This window comes from Adiantum capillus-veneris, chromosome 13 (genome assembly GCF_014529385.1).
Source record: "Adiantum capillus-veneris isolate H3 chromosome 13, ASM1452938v2, whole genome shotgun sequence".
NCBI classification, from domain to species: domain Eukaryota; kingdom Viridiplantae; phylum Streptophyta; class Polypodiopsida; order Polypodiales; family Pteridaceae; genus Adiantum; species Adiantum capillus-veneris.
Window position 1 is genome coordinate 140,298,759 of NC_140943.1, and position 22,487 is coordinate 140,321,245.

Here is a 22,487-nt window from a genome sequence, read left to right on the forward strand (position 1 = left end):
CACATATTCTTAATAAAAGTGGTGAATCTTGAGACCAAACCACTCAGGATACTAGCAATAATAGCTTGGACAAGTGGTGGACCTTGAATGTAAACCCCTCATCTACGAAATATTGTGGGTTTAATGTATTTCGATGGAGCCTAGCATCTTGGAGACATGGTGCAGCTTGCTTCTCGTCATGTTTCAATGGAGCCTATCTTGGACAAATGGTGGAGCATCCTTCTCTCCATGTTTCAATGGACCCTAGCTTGGACAAGTGGTGGACCTTTGTTTCTCTCTATGTTTCAATAGAGTTAGCTTGGACAAGTGGTGGACCTTGGAACCAAACCCCCATGTAAAACCTACCATGGTCACTCCAAGTGGTAATAAAGAATAACCTTTAAGATGTAGCCTTATAGGTTGGACAAGTGGTGGACCTTAACACGCGCATATTCTTAATATAATGACATAGAGTGGAAAAGTGGTGAATCTTGAGACCAAACCAGTCAGGCTACTACCAATAATAGCTTGGACAAGTGTGGACCTTGAATGTAAACCCCTCATCTACGACATATCGTGGGTTTAATGTTTTTCGATGGAGCCTAGCATCTTGGAGACATGGTCCACCTTGCTTCTCCTCATGTTTCAATGGAGCCTACCTTGGACAAATGGTGGAGCATCCTTCTCTCCATGTTTCAATGGACCCTAGCTTAGACAAGGGGTGGACCTTTGCTTCTCTCTATGTTTCAATAGAGTTAGCTTGGACAAGTGGTGGACCTTGGAACCAAACCCCCATGTAAAACCTATCATGGTCACTCCAAGTAGTAAGAAAGAATAACCTTTAAGATGTAGCCTTATAGGTTGGACAAGTGGTGGACCTTAACACCCACATATTCTTAATAAAAGTGGTGAATCTTGAGACCAAACCACTCAGGATACTAGCAATAATAGCTTGGACAAGTGGTGGACCTTGAATGTAAACCCCTCATCTACGAAATATTGTGGGTTTAATGTATTTCGATGGAGCCTAGCATCTTGGAGACATGGTGCAGCTTGCTTCTCGTCATGTTTCAATGGAGCCTATCTTGGACAAATGGTGGAGCATCCTTCTCTCCATGTTTCAATGGACCCTAGCTTGGACAAGTGGTGGACCTTTGTTTCTCTCTATGTTTCAATAGAGTTAGCTTGGACAAGTGGTGGACCTTGGAACCAAACCCCCATGTAAAACCTACCATGGTCACTCCAAGTGGTAATAAAGAATAACCTTTAAGATGTAGCCTTATAGGTTGGACAAGTGGTGGACCTTAACACGCGCATATTCTTAATATAATGACATAGAGTGGAAAAGTGGTGAATCTTGAGACCAAACCAGTCAGGCTACTACCAATAATAGCTTGGACAAGTGTGGACCTTGAATGTAAACCCCTCATCTACGACATATCGTGGGTTTAATGTTTTTCGATGGAGCCTAGCATCTTGGAGACATGGTCCACCTTGCTTCTCCTCATGTTTCAATGGAGCCTACCTTGGACAAATGGTGGAGCATCCTTCTCTCCATGTTTCAATGGACCCTAGCTTAGACAAGGGGTGGACCTTTGCTTCTCTCTATGTTTCAATAGAGTTAGCTTGGACAAGTGGTGGACCTTGGAACCAAACCCCCATGTAAAACCTATCATGGTCACTCCAAGTAGTAAGAAAGAATAACCTTTAAGATGTAGCCTTATAGGTTGGACAAGTGGTGGACCTTAACACCCACATATTCTTAATAAAAGTGGTGAATCTTGAGACCAAACCACTCAGGCTACTAGCAATAATAGCTTGGACAAGTGGTGGACCTTGAATGTAAACCACTCATCTACGAAATATCGTGGGTTTAATGTATTCCGATGGAGCCTAGCATCTTGGAGACATGGTGCAGCTTGCTTCTCGTCATGTTTTAATGGAGCCTATAGGTTAAAGTTTAAGATATAGCCTTATAGGTTGGACAAGTGGTGGACCTTAGCACCCATATATTCTTAATATAATGACATAGAGTGGAAAAATGGTGAATCTTGAGACCAAACCACTCATGCTACTAGAGATAATAGGTTGGACAAGTGGTGGACCTTGAATGTAAACCCCCCATGTACAAAATATCATGGGTTTAAGGTATTTCAATGGAGCCTAGCATCTTGGAGACATGGTGTAGCTTGCTTCTCTTCATGTTTCAATGGAGCGTATCTTGGACAAATGGTGGAGCATCCTTCTCTCCATGTTTCAATGGACCCTAGCTTGGACAAGTGGTGGACCTTTGATTCTCTCTATGTTTCAATAGAGTTAGCTTGGACAAGTGGTGGACCTTGAAACAAAACCCCCATGTAAAACCTATGCTGGTCACTCCAAGTGGTGAGAAAGAATAACCCTTAAGATATAGCCTTATAGGTTGGACAAGTGGTGGACCTTAACACCCAAATATTCTTAATATAATGACATAGAGTGAAAAAGTGGTGAATCTTGAGACCAACCCACTCATGCTACTAGCGTTAATAGGTTGGACAAGTGGTGGACCTTGAATGTAAACCCCCCATGTTTCAATAGAGTTAGCTTCGACAAATGGTAGAGGATCCTTCTCTCCATGTTTCAATGGAGCCTAGCTTGGACAAGTGGTGGACCTTTGTTTCTCTCTATGTTTCAATAGAGTTAGCTTGGATAAGTGGTGGACCTTGGAGCCAAACCCCCATGTAAAACATATCATGGACATTTCAAGTGGTGAGAAAGAATACCCTTTAAGATATACCCTTATAGGTTGGACAAGTGGTCGACCTTAACACCCGATCTTCTTAACGTAATGACATAGAGTGGAAAAGTGGTGAATCTTGAGACCAAACCACTCATGCTACTAGAGATAATAGGTTGGACAAGTGGTGGACCTTGAATGTAAACTCCCCATTTACAAAATATCGTGGGTTTAAGGTATTTCAATGGATCTTAGCATCTTGGAGACATGGTGCAGCTTGCTTCTCTTCATGTTTCAATGGAGCCTATCTTGGACAAATGGTGGAGCATCCTTCTCTCCATGTTTCAATGGACCCTAGCTTAGACAAGTGGTGGACCTTTGCTTCTCTCTATGTTTCAATAGAGTTAGCTTGGACAAGTGGTGGAACTTGGAACCAAACCCCCATCTAAAACCTATCATGGTCATTCCAAGTGGTGAGAAAGAATACCCTTTAAGATATAGCCTTATAGGTTGGACAAGTGGTGGACCTTAACACCCAGATCTTCTTAATATAATGACATAGAGTGGAAAAGTGGTGAATCTTGACATCAAACCACTCATGCTACTAGTGATAATAGGTTGGACAAGTGGTGGACCTTGAATGTAAACCCCCCATGTATGAAATATCATGGGTTTAAGATATTTCAATGGAGCCTAGCATTTTGGAGACATGGTGCAGCTTGCTTCTCTTCATGTTTCAATCAAACCTGGCTTGGACAAATGGTAGATCATCCTTCTCTCCATGTTTCAATGGAGCCTAGCTTGGACAAGTGGTGGACCTTTGCTTCTCTCTATGTTTCAATAGAGTTAGCTTGGACAAGTGGTGGACCTTGGAACCATACCCCTATGTAAAACCCATCATGTGCATTCCAAGTGGTGGTAAATAATACCATTTAAGATATAGCCTTATAGGTTGGACAAGTGGTGGACCTTAATACCCAGATCTTCTTAATATAATGACATAGAGTGGAAAAGTGGTGAATCTTGAGACCAAACCACTCATGCTACTAGGGATAATAGGTTGGACAAGTGGTGGACCTTGAATTTAAACCTCACATATACAAAATATCATGGGTTTAAGGTATTTCAATGGAGCCTAGCATCTCAAAGACATGGTGCATCTTGCTTCTCTTCATGTTTCAATGGAGCCTATTTTGGACAAATGGTGGAGCATCCTTCTCTCCATGTTTCAATGGACCCTAGATTGGACAAGTGGTGGACCTTTGCTTCTCTCTATGTTTCAATATAGTTAGCCTATATTAGACAATTAGTAGACCTCGAATCTCTCCATGTTGTCTAGAGCTGAGCTTGGACAAGTGGTGGACCTTACTTCTCCCTTCCCTTAGTTTACTAGCTTAAATGATCACATGTATACTTGCTTAGATCTAGCTTGAACAAGTGGTGGAACTTGTATTCACACAAACTTAATCCATTACAAAAAAGTATATGTTAAAATAACATTTGGTTTTTTTTGTTTCAGGAAAGATGGCTCCAAAAAAACAGGTTGCAAGGGTTGCTGTCTCAGTTGACTATACTTGCAATGATCTTAGGAAATGGTATTTGGACATACATGGTATAGAGGGTGCACAATTTCATAAGGTGCATCTATTTATTGCCAAAAAGGAGAATGACAGCTTGTTTGAAGATGTTGGACAAGTTGTGGAAGCATCTGTCTCTGTAGTTGATAGTCATCAAGAGGTGGAATGCATTGACATTCTAGTTCCAATGAATCTACAATTTCAACTATCTCCAGGAGCATATGCATTGGAGCGCATGTCTAGAAACAAAGAAGAGACAATGTTTTCTCGAGGATGGAAGTTTGCAGAATCAAATCCAAATATCACAGCAGATCAACTTCAAAGCTCCATCATTGCCACACTACAATGAAAAAAGGTGAAAGCTTCACGACCACCATCCACAAAGAAGCAAGCAAAAGTGCAGAAAGTAGAAGCTAAGCGAACTAGTTCCATTTTGGATGTAGACAAGGCATCTTTGGCATCCTCATCAACAGAGGGTTCAATGTCAAAGATGAGAATTGTGGATCCAGATGTTTTAGAAGCTGAGGCCATGAAAGGACAAGAAAAAGATACAGGTGGAATGAATAAGTACATAAATTATTTTCCTTTCCAATATAGGGAATTTGATATCCCTATTCAAAATTGTTGGCTTGCTCCTGATCACTATAATGCACTTATTATGGATAAAAAACACGCTGAAAGTGTGTTATTTGGATTTTCACGGAGTACGACCAAGCCTGCAGCATGTGCATATTTGATGCCTGTTCGAAATGCAAAATCAAAGAAGGGGACTCCTTTGGCAGTAGAAGAGGTAGAGGAGCAAAAAATTAAAGATTATCATTATTGGATTCTTGATGGGCAACATTCAATCTATGCTGCAAAAGTTTTGCTTCACAATGAACAAAACAACAAAGAGATCTTTGAAAGACTGATTAGCGTGTATAAATTTAGAAAGGCTCGCATTGTTGTGAATGCTCCTCCATTTGTTGCAACTACTATATCTGCCATTGCAAATGAGGAGGCTCAGGCATTGTATGTCAAGCAACCTTACAGCCAAATATTGAGACATTTACGGAGTCAATGGATCTTCTCAGGACGACCACCAAAGGCAGCAAGTGGAATTGCAGAGGGACATGCATCTCATACCGGATGGGATGTAAGTTATTTTCTTTGTCTTTTTGATAGTGTTTAATTAACAAATCTTGCTCAATAGTTTAATTATTTCTCTATTTATTTTTAGGCTTTTCTTCGATTGGCAAGAATGAGTGCAGCAGCAAGTTGGATTGCTAAACAGGCACACATGGTCACGTACTCTGATTTAATTTATGATTGCTGGATAAAAATCATTGAAAAGCTAGAAGAGGAGAATAAGAAACCCCCAACAACTGTATTTAGATACCTTTGTGGCCTTGAGGAATCAGAGGTAAAGACTATTCAAGAAGAGATTAGAGATGAGAAGATTTTACTGTCAAAGAGTGCAAAGGATGGTGATGCAACTGACATGTATGATCGAATCAAGCAGTTGAAGCAAGACAAATTGATTCAAGATGCACTTCTTGAAGGCTTCAACAATTTGAATGAGTCTTCACCATGTAAAGACTGGGAGGAGGTGGTCAAAATGTATAACATCAATGATGTTGTTTATAAAACAATTTTAAGTCTATGCGAGCAATGGATCAGATCTAGTTTGACGCGTGGAACAAAGAAAATGGTTTTTCCAGATGGAGCAATAAAATACATGCAATGGGCAATTCACCTTCAAAAGGAGAAAACTGAGCCTAGAGATTTGCCATGGTCAATCTATGTGGTGAGCCTACAAATGGAAAGCAATCTCTACTTGATGCGCCACTTCAATAATAAAGTGCCTATTGGCTTATGTGTTTTAGATATGACAAAAAACGTTGGAGGCAATTTGAAGTGGAGTGAGGAGACATTTAACAATGCTTTGGATGGGATCTTGGCTATTGCTGGAGGGTCAACAGATCCTGGATTTGTCTTTCTTGCATTTATGGATTTCACTAACTTCACAAAATTGCAATGTGCCTTTCACGCCATGGGAGATAATATGAGCTACCATTGTTGTGGTGCATTGCATCACTTTCCATCAGCTCCTTGCAAAGGAGCAATTCAATTCCTAACAGTTATTGCCTTCTTGGGACAAGGCAATGCATTTGAAGACCTGAGAAGAAGATCAGAGGAACATCCCATGCCAATTGATTGTTCTCTTCTTCAAGTAGCAGATAACGATATGTCAGATTTGCAATATTTGGAGGCCAAAAAAAGAGCTTTGGTCAAGCACTACATTCATACATATTGTTTTGAAGACCGCAAGCTTGTTGATGTTTTTGGTGATGGCTCCTTGGTTGCACAAGAAGGAATACAACAGAAAAAAGAAGTTATTTGCTTAATTGACAGTGTGGAGGAGGCAAAAAGCGTGGAGACCATGCTGCTAGACTTTGTTAAGTCTCATGAAGATATAGAAAAATGGGCTGGACTTCAACAATCCACTTCGCAATCAGGCGACATTGTACCTGTTACAGAGGAGTGCTCTCCACAAAGAGAAGAAGAACAACAACAACACCATCCTCTGTCAATGGAGGACTTTTTGGAAATGGAGACACGTATGTTTTGAGTTTCTTGTGCATGTTAGTGTTTCTTGTTACTGATTTGATACTCTTAATGTTAGATTTTGCTTTATATAGTATTGATTGAGTTTGTATTTTTTATCTCAAGCATTCAAGGTTTGAATGTAAATAGTAAATTACTTGAGTTTTTGAATGGTGGATCTGTAGACTAAAACTATAACATTTAATACTCACAAAGACTTAATTACTTAAGAGCTTGAACTCAATAAGTTTTGGACCTTTTATCAATACCCCCTTGATATGATACATTAGATCGTAGCATGGTTAAATGGTGATGCTTCATAAATTGAACCTAGCTTAGACAGGTGCTGGAGCCTAAATTTAAACTAACCTTGCTAGAAGGGAGCTTATGTTTGGACTTTGAGAACTAGCATAAGTAATCAATTAGAGCATAGATTAGACATGTGGTGGTGGCCAGCCTTAGAGACCAAAATCTTAATGAGCTTGGAAAGGTATTTAAGTACTGCAATTTACTTAGTTTTAGTACTCATTAAATGCATAGCTTGACAAAAGGTGGACCTTACATGGATCCTAATTTCAAGAGGTGTGGTAGACCTTCAAAACAAGCTCATATAGCTTGGACATGTGGTAGACCTTGCATGAAGACTAGTTTAGACAAGTGTGGTACACCTTGTAACCAACACCCATTTGTTATATTAGCTTGGACAAGTGGTGGACCTTGCTTTTATGTTTCAATGGAGCATATTTTGGACAGGTGGTAGACCTTGTTTCTCTCCATGCTTCAATGGAGAGAAACTTTAGCTTGGACAAGTGGTGGACCTTGTTTTTATGTTTTAAAGGAGCATATTTCGGACAAGTGGTAGACATTGTTTCTCTCCATGGTTCAATGGAACCCACCTTAGACAAGTGAAGTACCTTGAAACCAAACCCCCATAATACAACTTACTAAATAGGTTAGAAAATTGGTGGGATATGAAACCATCCATGATAGAGCATAGAATAGGTGAAAACGTAGTGGTCCTTATATCAATTACCCATGTATAGCTTGGACAAGTGGTGGACCTTGATTCTCTCTATGTTTCAATGGATCCTATCTTGGACTAGAGATATATCTTACTTAGTTCCATGCTTCAATGGATTGTAGCTTGGATAAGGAGTGGAACTTCAAACAAAACTCCACAGCATAGCATATATTAACAATTCATGGGTTTTATAGAGATTGTCTTGCCTATTTTGGAGAGTTGGTACACCTTTATTCTCCATTCTTCAATGGATCTGAGGTTGGACAAGCGGAGCTGGAGAAGTGGTCAACCTTAAAATGAAACCTCCCATGCTACAACCCATCATAGATCGTATATGTAGTGGACCTTGAAACTCTTTTATGTCCCTAGCTTAGAGAAGCATTGCACTCTTGATTATCTCCATACATGAAGGCAAGGTTGGACAAGTGGTGGACCTTCAAACCAGAATCTCTATGCAATAATAGGCAAGTGGTGGAGCTTGTTTTCTCCATGTTCCAATGGAGCCTAGCTTAGACAAACAATGGAGCTTGCTTCTCTCCATGTTTCAATGGATCCTAGCTTAGAAAAGTGGTGGAGCTTTGCTTCTCTCCATGTTCCAATGGACCATAGCTTAGACAAGTGGACATCCAATGAAATCTGTATGTTCATTATTGAGCTATAGTCTTTCCTTCCAAACACTTGCAGCTGTTGGTAAAAGCCTAGACTTTATTCCCTTCTTCATAAACATGGAAGAGATAGACTGTTGAATAGCTGAGTAACCTCTTTTACTAGCTTCAAGGGAGTCCAATGTACCCTATATATGCTTGGCAGGCACTGCATTCTTTGAAATAAATCTGTAAATGACATCTCGTTGCAAAACCTTAAACATTTGGTCATGCATGATATCCTTTGCAAGACCGCTAGTTAGCAATGGCTTTAAGTGCTTTCCTACATTGGCCTTCGGGTCTATGTTTTCTTTGTTTGGATAGATGGAATCTCTACAAAGAAAGCATAACTAACATAAACAAACACTTAGATTAATTTATATTAATTAGACAGTTTACAATGCTCACCTCAAGCTTGGATTCTTTTCTTAAGGCCGCTAGAGCCTACCTTCAACATTTCAAGATTCCGTAGTTTCTTCTTTCGCACACGAGTGCCTAACATTGTCTCTTTGTTTTGTAATGACCGTACCTTTGTTCGGAAGGCCTGTGATTCTTGTGTGCACTGCATTACAGTCTTTTGGTCCTCATGATGCAAGTTTGAAAGTCTTTGAATCTCATTTTCTTGGTGCTTCACCATGTCTTTATAAGTTTCTGATTTGTTGTTTAGAGCTTTACAGTAGCCAAACAATCCATTCTCTTCATTACCTGCAAAGCTCAATAAGTTAGTGGTATTTGAAAATGTTGGGAAAGCATTTGTCATGGGATTCAATGGATAGAGTGAGCCTTTTGTCCAAATATCTAAGTGTTTTGCTCCCTCTGCTCTGAGTCTCTCTGTCATGATCGGTGTCACTTTGATGTTAGTTTTGCCTCGCTTACACAGTGGCGTATGTTGGGAATCCAGGTCAATGTGTAGATGATAGAAGGGTCTCTTAAGGAGGACATTTGTCGGGGTGGAAGAAGAATCCATGTGTGCAACAGGGCAAGAAAGGGAGGATTTCTTTAAGGGCAGCGCACAAACAGTGCGAGAGTAAGGAGAGAGTAGGTTTAAAAGGATATTTCCTTTACTCATACGTTCCATGTACAGGAAACTCCCTCCAATTCTAGAACGTTCACTAAATGCAACTGAATATTCTTCAATCATCACGGCTATTATGACACTGTGGCAAGAATCATCTTATAAGTACACTTTTCGAATGGTTATTCCAACTTTACATTTTCTTTTACCACACCTATTTTCTAGAGAGAGAAATTCAAAATTCTATTTTTCTTAGAAGGCCCTCCAAATGACCTCCGTAATTTCCTAATGAGGTGGTGTCATTGGTGGTTCATCCTCTACGCCCTCTTTTAGTCGCACCCACTCATTTTTTGTATTTGGTTTTGGCCATTGTCCTCTAACTCCAATAGCCTCATATGCAATCCTTGTCAAAATCTCTACACCCCTGATGTATTTGGGCTTTTCTATGCCCATTCCAACCACTTGCTCATGTAGGAACTGGGCATAGTTCACCTCTTTGGGCACACTGCTTCTCAATGCCCATGTGATTGTGGTTGCTACTACATGTGGAATTTTCATGTACTTTTGTGGCCGTTTGCAACAAATGTGAAAGTATTGGTTCTAAAGCTTGCTAATTTTTGCAGTCCTCGGATCCTCTAGGTCTTCAAATGTGGGATTGTTCTTTTTATGAGAGTAGAACCTCACATCATCTCTCCTTTCTTTGAAAGAGCTGCCCTTATTCTGAAGTTCCAGAGTGTCTGCAATGATTTGAGGGGTAATTACCACCTCGGTCTTCTGGCCATCCAAAGCAGTAATCACTGCTTTGTCGTCTTTCTAAATGGAGCTGGCTAACTTGTAGACTCTCTCTGTGTCCACACCTTTTGGTTGTGCTCTGAAGAAATTATGTAAATTTACTCTCTCCAGTCGGTTGAGGGTCTCTTCTTTGCTTTTGTATTCCATGATTTTGTGTGGATTCATTGGGATATCCACAGTATTTCCTGATGGGTCTCTGAATGTACCTTGGTAAGCTTTCAGTCCTTCTCTTTCCAATGTCGCTTCATCCACCCAAGCCTTGGCTAGCTTCAGTGTCTCTTTGGGTAATGTATAGGGTTTGGTTATTGCAATGATATCCTTTAAGGACAACCTCTCCTTCTTTGCTGGTGATTTGTTGGCTTCCATTGATCCCGTGGGGCACTCCAAGTGCAAAAGTTAGCATTGTTCTCAAAATCTAGCATTTTCTTAGTTTCTATTTATCCAAATGACTTTAAATCTGAAACACAAGCTAATTAGGGCCTAAGGGTGCAGTGCATGTGGCCAAAAGTGTATTTTGATGCTTGATTCATGCTGTGAGATATCATATATGTATGATATCTAAGTACTCAAAATGAGGTGACATTTCATATGTGCATAGCTCATATCATGTACATCATGTATATATGCCAAGATTTCAATTTGGATATCATTTGGGCAAGATGTGACCATTAACACTCCCTCAGGCCTTGAAGTTGGATTCTCGGGGGGTTCACTATGTGTAAAACTACCATATCACGTGCGTGCAAGACATGTTTATAAAACCCCTTATCTGTGAATTTTGTTAGGAATATAATGTACCCTTTTCTTTTAAAATCTGTAAGTTTTTTTCAAATTTGAAAAAATAATGTCCTTTTGTACATATATTTCTGTAAGTTTCAAGAACTTTAAATACCCTTCTGTTGAACTCACGTGATAGGTTACATTTTTCTTAGGTGACCTCCTCGGGGTTGGATTATGGCTTAGTTTTGAGTAGATGAGGTTCAAATGGGTCTATTTGGGTATGGTCCTTAGCTGCTCTACACAAGTCCAACATTTACAGAAAGAGTATGACACGGGATCAAACTCAAAGAGCCTCTCTTTTATGAATGCACTAAAAGCGTGTGCTCAAAAAAAGGACTTGTACTAGCTTAGTAGCATACACGCTAAAATTTGCAATAGTGGGTTACTAAGCACAAACACATACTTAGGAAACACATTGGTCCCACAAGGTATCTCAAGTTCCTCAAAGTAAATATTCCTTTACAGGCGTCGAAATCTGCGACATGAAGGCTAAAATCCAAAACTGAGAGAAGCCCCTGTGCACGCGATAAAGAGGGAGAGAGAAAAAAGAGAGAGAGGCCATCAAAGGCGGCTGACCGTACTAGTCCCAGATACATCGGACGCATCCACTATCGCAGTACTCTCCTTTTCTTTCATCGCTTCCCTTTCTACCTAGATTGAAACCCCTATTGGGCTCCAAGGGATGAGAAGCAACATGCGACCGAATTGCCCACGATGAAAGCAAACAGAAAAGCGCAGAGTTGATCGTGCGATCATAGCAACAATCTAACGTCAGAGCATTCCTCCACGTGGATGAGAATCCTCCCTTATTTAAGAAAAGGGACCTTTGGCTCACCAAGTAAAAACACTTATGAGAGTCAAATGCTCATAGCACCCTTTGAAAATTTCCATGTGTAGGTTTTCCATGCTTAAAGAAAGAGGTTTATTTTGAGCACTCCATGTGACTTATACATGCCTTCACACTACAAAGATTGCATTTTCCACACTCTTTCTTATCCAAGCTCCAACTTAGCACACCAATTCACCTTTGCATATTAAGTAGAATTGCCGTTTATTGCTTGGTTCTTGAAAAGGGGCCTTACGCCCTTTTGAGAGAGCAAGTGATAGCGCGACTTTAAAATGTTAAATGACTCTACTTACAAAGCATAGTGTGTCCACATTTGTTTAGTGATAGTCAATGTAAAGAGATCCTGAGCTACTACTTTTTATAGAAAAATAACAAGGTAATGCCCCTCCCTTTGCCTTTTATAGTATCACTTGTGTGTCTACTACTATTTACCAGTGATCCCCAATGCATGTGGAAATACTACTCTCTTAGTAGTATTTAACACCCACAATCTGCTATCTCTTTCATTTGAGATCAAACTCTATCTCAACTGAGGAACATAGGATCCTAAGCAATCCACTATGTAAAAATTGCATATAGCACGTGCCAACAAGAGGTATTTAAAGAATCCCTTACATGTATATTTTCAAGCATTATATGTACCCCTTATGTATGCATTTTTGTAAAAAAAAATCTAGCACTTATGTATGAAATTTTTCACTTTTTCAATTAAAAAACCTTTTATGTAAGTACATTTTTTTGTAAATATACCTAATTATAAGTCCTTTATTTTGTTTGTAGTTTGATGCATTGTGCACATTGTTGTTGCAAGAGTCGCTTTCCAAAAAAAAATAGGACTAGACAGCGTGTAGCTAAATAGGCCCTTATTGCTGCTCAAAGAAAAGGTGGTAACAGTAATGTAGCCACTTCTCATGGTTCTTCTACGAGTGGAAAATCACATGTTCCTAATGCTTTTGCTAGTAGCAATTCGTTTGAAAATTTTGGTGATAAGGATAAAAAGAAGATGTGTTGCCATTATTGTAAAGCTAATGATCACTTGATCAAGCAGTGTCCTAAATTGAAGGTCAAAGAGGCAAAGAACAAAAGGGTGGTTCAACTGTAAATGTTGGTTCCACTACAAATGCAGCTATTGTTGAGTCTTCTGTGAAAGGTGACTGTGATGTTGATGTTGATGCAGAATGGGCATTTATTGCAGAGTGTACCTATAATCCTGATGTCCATGATGCATGCATGTTAGTTGCTACAGATTCACATGTGGTATTTTGACAGTGGTGCTACAAAGCACATTACCTCACATCGTGATTTGTTCACCTCTCTTGAGTCTGTCCCTCATGGGAATTCAGTCACTTGTGCCAACAATGACTCTTATCCGGTTCAGGGAGTTGGAAAGATTGTGCTTATTGTTTGCCTGTATCTGCACTTGCTAGACTTGGTCTTGTAGTCAAATTTGTGGATGACAGATGTAATATATATGTTCTCAGTTTCGGTGATGAAATTGTTGCATCTGGAATTTTATGCCGTGGGCTGTATAAGCTCACTTTGTATGACAAGTGTGGGAAGAATTTTGCGAATGCAGTTGTGGATTCAAAGGCTATTTCAGATGCAAAACTTTGGCATGCACGTTTTGGTCATCTGAATTTTGTCAGTTTGCTGCGTTTGCAGAAATCTGATATGGTTGCTTCTTTGCCGCCTCTTGAAGCACCTATCAAACATGTTTGTGAAGGCTTTATTTTGGGTAAGATGTAGCGTTCTAAGTTTCCAAAGGATGGTTTGGTTAGGGCCACGTGCAGGTTGCAGCTTAGTTAGGGCCACATGCAGGTTGCAGCTTGTACATAGTGATGTTTGTGGGGCCATGCAAACTCCGTCCTTGGGAAATTACCTTTACTTCGTGACTTTCATTAATGATTACTCCAGGCATGCATGTGTATTTCCGCTTAAGGCAAAGTCCAAAGTTTTTATGTGCTTCAAACAATTTTTGGCTATGGCTGAAAATGTACTATGGGCACCCTCCGTTCCGATTGAGGGGGGGAGTATATGTCTCACACATTTAATGCATTTCTAGCTAGTTGTGGGATAAAACACCAAGGTACAGTGCCTTATACGCCTCAGAAAAATGGTGTTTTTGAAAGAAAAAACATGTCACTTACACAAATGGCACGATGTATGGTCAAAATTCAAGCTTTGCCGCATTCGTTTTGGCTTGAGGCCATCATGTGTGCCACTTATGTACTAATACAAAAGCTTTACAGTCTATTACTCCATATGAAGCATGGCATGATAGAGGAAATCCATACATCGAGCGGAAAAAACCGAGCACAACATTTTTCCGAGCAAAAGTAAAGAGAATTGTAACACAAAAAGAATTTTTATATTAAGCCCCACCATAAGGTCAAGTGCAGGCGGTCCAACAAAATGGTCAATCAATAGAAGGTGATCATTGTGACAATATAAATTCCTAATTAATTAAGTAACATAAGCTATTGAAACATTGCAAGTATAATAGGAACACATCTTGCAATGGAAATTACACGAAATCCAAAAAAATAGCCAATCCATAGAGGACCATAAAACTTAGCTCAAAAAGCCGTTGCTATGCTAGAACTCTGGCCCCACAAAAACTCACAATCCCTAGAACAACTCTACTTTTGTCAGTGTTGCGCGATGAGATTCCAATAGTGTCACACTAGGGAGAAATATTTGTTGCTCAAGACGAGTGAGGTGCTTTTGTCCCAAGAACAAAAAATCTTTATGAGGCTAAATATGCAAGTATGTGTGCCTCAGTTGGTTGTAAAAAGACATTGGTCTTTATGAAGTCACTTGTGCAGCTGTGACACTAGCAGTTCTTCAAAGTGTGAATTACAACACACCTACTCAAAGGGCATGGAGGAAATCAAAAACCACTTTTTACAAACCACAATCTCTTGGGAAAGACAAACCACCTGTGTTTTTTTACATGAGTCATGCTCTTCAAGATACTAAGTTTGAAAAGGCCAAAACCTAGGGAAGGAAAATTTCAAGAGGTTGTGTTTTTTTCCCGAACCTCAATTGACTATACCTCTCTCAACTTATTTTCGGGTTCAATTTTCCTCCATAATGTTAATGAACTATGCCTCTATGCTCCATTTTCCTTCTAATATGCACTCTCTCAACTTATTATCATTAAAACCTCTTCAATGTCTCAAGCTACAGCTATGTTATTTTCATATAGTCTTGAAAGAGCTGCATTTTTTTTGTTTTCCAACCCTAGCCATCGTCACATCGCGTTGTTCAACTATGTGCAGAGCATGTAATCCACCAAAGAGACACCAAAGCATGACTCTTGATGTTTACAAATGTAACAAAAACCACATGGACACTACTCTAGTTGATTTCGCGTCTACATGAGACAATTTAAAATAAAGTCTTATTTTAAGGTAGCAAGGGATAGGAGCACGTGTTTAAGCAAGGTTAGGGGGCTTGCCTAACAAACTTGCTTCTCTTCATTCTAAAAATTCCAAACTTGTCAACGAGTTAGAACTTGAGGAAAGGTTTATATGTGGTACATGATAGAGTAAATAAAGATGTTTATGCCTTTTTATTCATTTAATTGAGGATTTACTTTAAGAGCATTTTCTCATTTTTGTTAACTGGGATCATGCCTTAAATTATTCCGCATCGACACGGTATGTTGAATGGCCATGTTCGAATAGATAGGATCGAGAAGATTAACACATGGATGATAAATAAGCACATCAAAGTAAGCTCACTTACCTAATAGCCTCGGTGCCGACTGGGTGCCGATTAGGAATGCTCAAGAGTAAAGGGTTATCCAGTTGCCTAATATCCTCTAAGCCGACTCGGAATGTTCAAGAGACAAGGAGATTGAGATTATTGTTTGAAGTTCAGTACGCTTTTGGGTGACCTGAAGTGGGACTCTATCTTAATTGCTTCCTCGTCGACCCGGGAAAGTTAAGAGTGTATCTGTGCTCCTCCTACACCAGGCAGGCTGCGAGGACTGCCTAGTTCTCTTAATCGGGACTCTATCTTAATTGCTTCCACGCCGACGCGGAATAGTTAAGGAGTGTGTTTGATTGAACCTGTGTGCTCGTCCTACACAGGTAGGTGCGTGAACTGGCTCCCTATGTACTCAAAGGCTAGTCCTTGGCATCAGCTCCTCGATGCCCATGCTCGGGACTCTGTATTAACTGCTTCCGCGCCGGCGCGGAGTACTTAGGGAGTATGTCCCAATTGAACTTTTGTGATATTCCTAGCTACACCCGGCCCTGCTGCGCGAAATCGCTGCTTGTGTACTCGAAGGCTAGTCCTCCCACCTCCTCGGTGCCCATGTTTGACGACCCACCTCAATATAACTTCAAATGATTTTCATCGTTTTGGAACAAGGCCGTCGAGTTATGGAGCCAAGCTGTCACTAACTTGCCAACGTCGGCGCACACACAGACAGAGAGAGAGAGAGAGAGAGAGAGAGAGAGAGAGAGAGAGAGCCCTTTTGCAGCTGCATCGATCCTCTATGCATTCACCGGCGAGTTCTTTCATGAAGAAGCTCACCATGGCAGCAGAGCAGAGCCGATGGAACCCATCTCCAAGCTTGCCAAGCTGGAGGTACCTGTCTCCAATGGAACCACCCACCATACTCCTCGTCAAGAAGCTCTCTACGAACGTGATCACGCCCTCTTGCGGCTCCACCTTGGCTGCAGGTTATGACGTTTCCAGTGCATGATGTTGTACCTGCTCGTGGAAAGCTCTTACCAAAACTAACGTCTGCATTGCAATTCCAGAAGGGACATATGCACGCTTAGCGCATGGATCTGGTATTGCGTGGAAACATTCTATTGATGTTGACACAGGAGTGATCTCGATGCCGATTACCGTGGTCGACCCGTTGGGGTGGTTCTCTTCAATTTTTTGATCACGACTTTACTACCAATGCCGAGAATCATGTTGCTCACCTTATTTTTGAAAGGATCGTTAAAACCAGAGGTTATGGAGGTGGATGATTTAGAAGCAGTTGTTATATGGTGAGAGAGCGGGTTACTCTTGTCATGCGTCGTCTTCGCCTCCCTCGCTACTTCATCCCCACCGCCTTCACCTTCTGCTTTGATGTTGCATCTGTTCGATGTCGACTTCGCCTCCCCTTCCCCTTCCCTTTTCAGTGTCGGCACAAGCATCATCCTTGATTCTCCCTTCGTTTCTTTTCAAACTAACCTATACATGCTAGGAGCATAAGTAAAGGCACATCGGTTTCTTTCTCTCGTTTGTGGTGGTATCTTTTACAGTGAATCTTGAAATCACTTTCAACTTATGTGGCCTTTTCATCTCGTTATATATAGCTAGCTCAGAAATGAGCTTTTCTTTTTGTTTTGAGAGAGAGAGAGAGAGAGAGAGAGAGAGAGAGTTGTAGCAACGTACCTTGCACTCCTTGCTCTCATCTCTTTGCATTACTGTTGAGAGAGAGAGAGACAAAGAGAGAGAGAGAGAGAGAGAGAGAGAGAGAGAGAGAGAGAGAGAGAGAGTAGTAGCATCATACCTTGCACTCCTTACTCTCGTCTCTTTGCGCTGCTACTATTGGCAAATTAGCTTTGTGCTGATGTTGTCCACAAACGAGAGAGAGAGAGAGAGAGAGAGAGAGAGAGAGAGAGAGAGAGAGATATCAATGTAGCAGCATACCTTGCACTCCTTGCTCTTGTCTCTTTGTGCTCGACAAATTAGCTTTTTTATGTGCGTGCTATTTTTATTAAAGGCATGCGTCCAAAGGAAGGCTAAAAAGAAGCATTTTTAAATAGCTTCAAAAAGCCTTAAAATTGTTTACAACATTTGATAGGCACCATGCCTATATCACTCCCTGCTAGCAGCAATGCCAATCAATACAAACTTGGACAACCTACCACTATTGTGTGTTGTAAGTCCCTCAATTTCCTGCCACAGTTAATAATGACCACTTTTAAGGAAAAGAGAATTAAATACCCTTGGGTAATATAACATGGGATTTGAGGAGACGGGTTGACAAGCGCATGGATTATAAATTTAAAACCATGAGATTATTTTCATGGGGCTCTCTCTCTCTCTCTCTCTCTCTCTCTCTCTCTCTCTCTGTTTTTGTGTTCGCTGGGTAGAGTTTGCTTGGTGCTTGGTAAGACTCGGCATAATAGAAAGCCTTCTATTGAGCACATGCATGTTTTTGGTTGTTTGGCATATGCTTTGGTGCCACAAACACAACGCAAAAAATTGGATGGTAAGGCTATCAAATGTATTTTTGTTGGTTATAGTGCTAAAAGCAAAGGTGATAGGTTGTATCATCCACAAACAAAGAGTATTCTGGTTTCACGAGATGTGTTTGTGGAAGATTCTATTCAGTCCTTGCTGTCGTGTACTAGAGACAATAATATAATCTCACAGGAGATTTATGACACTTTGTTGCCTCTTTTTAGTGGTGGAAGTTCAAATGTAAATTCCAAAGAGGCAAACATACAGCCTATGGGGGTTTTTGAGAATGTTACAGATCAACCTATTACTGATGCAGATGTACATGATGTACTGGATGAGGAAAGGGCTAAAAATGAGCCAGCTAGAGGTATGCCAAAATGGCTGGTGCATACATTACGTGACAATAAATTGGATGCACCTTTGTCTAATCGCACTCATTTAAGCTCTCGCCATGCATCTTATGCATCAGATTTGATGCTTTGGCTATGTCTAGCTTACATGATGTTGAGGAACCTCTGTCTTTTGATGAAGCACAAAATTCAAAAAATTGGATGGCTGCCATGCAATCAAAATATGATGAACTTATAAAAAATGACGCATGGATTTTATGTGATTTGCCTCCTGGAAAAAAGGCCATTGGTAGGAAGTGGGTTTACAAGTTGAAACGCAAGCCAAATGGTGAGACTGATCACTATAAGGCTCGACTTGTTGCAAAGGGTTATGCATAGTAAAAAGACATAGATTATGAAAATACTTTTGCTCCTACTTGTCATACGACTACTGTGTGTTTTCTATGTGCCTTGGCATCTCATTATGGTTGGGATGTACATCAGTCAGACATTGTTACTGCTTTCTTGAATGGTGACGTATTTGAGAAATTGTATGTAATGCAGCCTTGCGGTTTTTTCAAGAAAGGAAAAGAGGATAAGGTGTGCAAATGTAACAAAGCTTTGTATGGGTTGAAGCAATCTCCTCGTGCTTGGTATGAGAAGGTTGACACTCATTTATTCAAACAAGGCTTTCGTAACAGTCTAGGAGAAAGCACATTTATGTAAAGCGTGAGGGTGATGTATTTCTCATTGTGGTTCTTTAAGTAGATGATTTGCTGATCACTGGACCAAATGAGAGACATATTGTTGAATTTAAGGCTGATTTGAATTCTACTTTCAAGATGAAATATTTGGGGATGTTGCATCATTACTTGGTTATAAAATTTAAGCAATGTGATGGTGGTATTTCCTTATGTCAGAAAAGTTACATAGAGACATTGCTATGTAAGTTTGGACTTAAGGATTGAAAACCTATTCCCACTCCCATGGAAACTGGTTTGAAACTGAGTCTTCATGATGCTGGTGATTGTGCAGATGTCACTCTTTACCAAACTTCTGTTGGATGCCTCATTTATCTATGCAACATGAGGCCGGATATTCAGTTTGCACTTTCACAGGTCAACAGATTTATGCATAGCCCAGGGTCTAAGCATTGGCAAGCTGTCAAGAGGATTTTCTGCTACTTGAGTGGCACTTTATATCTTGGCTTGTTTTATCCCAAGGATGGATCATTGCCGCCAGGCTTACATGCTTTTTCGGACTCAGATTGGGCTGGTAGTTTTGACACACGAGTCTCCACAAGTGGTTTTTGTTTCATGCTTGGCAGTTCATGTATATCATGGTTGAGCAAGAAGCAACCTACTGTGGACACTTCAAGTTGTGAGGCTAAGTACAAGGGAGTCTTCACAGCTATAGTTGAGTGTGTATGGCTCGAATGCCTTATGGTTGACATGGGTGTTGGACAGGACACTGCCGACACTATTTACACCAATAGTCAAAGTGCATTGGCACTTGCGAGGAACCCAGTTTTTCATGCTCTCACAAAGCACATTGAGGTGCATTACCACTATGTCAGGGAGAGGCTCTTAGCAAAAGAGATCAGATTGCTTATGTGACAACATAGGACACCCTTGCAGATCTTTCCACAAAGGCATTGTCTTGTTAGAGTAAAGGCACTTCCCTTTACTCTATGTGCTAGCTCTCATTCACCGCATCACTCCCAGGGGGGATTTGTTACCATACACATGTGGTAGTGATGTGTGTGAACACACTTAGGACCACCGGGGCAGTTTTTCCCCCTTTAGGACGCTATCAGACATGTTTTGAGTGAACATAAAGTCACTGATCTATGCTAAAAAGCTTGCTCACTAGCCTCGAGTATATAGGTGTACGTAATGCTTTGAGCTTTCAGAGTGCCCCTGCAAAATTTATGTATAAAGGCTTGGTCCTGTTAAGTTATTTGCTGGAGTTTCGGGTTGGTCGAACTTTCAAAAGGTGGTTATCAATGAGTGTTTTCAGTCGCGCTTGATAGCCTGTGGATCGGACTCATATATCATGAACTACATGCATTTGAAGTGGGCAGTCCCTTACTTAGAAAGTGGTTGCAGACGCATGCGAGGAAAGGCAAGTGGGCCAATTTGATAGATTCAATTAGAAATGACGTGGTCGAGTATTTCTGGAGATAGCTGAAGTGATAAGCTCCAAGCCGTGGTTTATGGCATCACATTTGGTGCTCGGAGTCATACGCCACGCTTCCGCCAAGATTGCTCGGTATGGGGAGCAAAACAGAAAACTGGTGTGCTTAGGTGGGGAGGTGGGAGGATGGTGCCAAGTGGCAATGAAGTAATTCCACATGGGGGGGCAAGTGGAAAATGGGGGGTATAAAGGGGGGAGTGGGTACCCCCTAAGCTTGAATCAAAGGGAGAAATGGTGCTCTCTTGCCTTGCCAATGGGGGCTTGTGGGTGTTGGGGGAGAGAGGGGGCTCCCATTTTGGGTTCCCACCAGCTGGACAAGCGCCTGGGACTTTGTTTTGGCCATTGGACACTCCACATTGCCCACTCCCCAAGTCAAAGTGACCGACATGGAGCCCCCCCTTTCCCAAAAAATGGTCAAAATGAGCCAAGAAAAAGGGGAGATGAGAGAGAAGGATGTCCGCTAAGATAAGGAAGATAAATCCACTCCAATAAAGTAGAAAATTCCCCCATTATTTTAGCTGCAATTCTCTACACACCCTTTTTGCTTACAGAGACTTGTTTTTTTGGAGCTCTTTGAGAGACTCCCATCTTCGAAAGCTTGTAACTCTCTCATCTATTATCCGAATCAAGCATATGGATACTCTATGGAGATCTACACAACACAAGCTTTGTGTTTATGGTTTTGGTTTTCAGTAATTTTAATCATGGTTTGGGTTAGAGTTGTTTCTCGCCCGACTTTACAGGCGTTCGGTATAGGTGTTTTCTGGAGCTTTATGGTGTTTCTTTCCAACGATGTGATGTGTGCAAGGATATAGAGGTTCTCATTTTTCTTCTTGTTTGCACGCTATCATCATTTTGGTGCCCCCATGGAGGAGCAAGCGCTCTTATGCTCCCAATTCTATGAAATATGCCTATTCTGCAAGTAGTGAATGTAAAAGGGATGTAGGTCCTTATGGCCAACCGCCTATGTATGTGCAAATCGTGGGCAACACTTGAGGCAGTCGTATAATTGGGATTGCAGCCTTTATAGGGTCGTGAGGTTTTGTGAAGCCAAGCACTAGGGACCGGGTTACCCAGTGTGAGGTGGATTAGGTACCGGAGCGATCCAACGACATCCCTTGAGCTTTTGACGTCACATTTAAGTGTTTTTGTGGCAATCAAACATGGCAGACATCAGGATTTCCTTGGGTCATAAGTCTCCAAGTACTAGCAAAAGTCTGGTAAGAATCTGGCAAGGCATCAAGAACAATCTGCACCAAGGGAACTGTCTGAAATGACTTCACCTAAAGAAATAACTTGCTCATTGATATCCTTGACACTAGCAAGGAAAGTGTCCATATCATCTTCCTCATGCATAATCTTCGACTCTAGCTCTTTATGCAGCGATGCAATTTTTGCCTCATTACGACTTGCATAAAGACCTGCCAGAATATCCCAAGCGTGTTTGGCAGATTTCGCAGAACGAATGTGGGGAGTAATAGTGCGCTTCACAGACAATGCAATTCAATGCATGAGCCTGCGCATCTTTTACATCCCAACGATCTTGCTCAGCTCTGGGAAAAACAACTCTAACAACAGAAATCCTTGCAGCAAGACTTGCAACATCCTCAACATTGCCTGCATCCTCAAAACAAGGACGTACATCAATGCCCTGCACAATATTCCAGACGCCCTTCGACACAAGGACCCACATAGGGTAATTGTCCCCATCCAATCTGTCCTCAACAACAAACATCTTGAACACATCTGTGTTGTTTTCAGCCATGGTAAATGTTGCACCTGATGTGAAAACTGCCCGAAAAGA

General features: G+C 40.9%; 1 pseudogene; it reads left to right on the plus strand.

Annotated features, from left to right (window-relative positions):
* The first annotated feature begins 16,434 nt into the window (after positions 1-16,434).
* Positions 16,435-16,976, plus strand: LOC147444974 (deoxyuridine 5'-triphosphate nucleotidohydrolase pseudogene; annotated as a pseudogene).
* Positions 16,977-22,487: the final 5,511 nt, after the last annotated feature.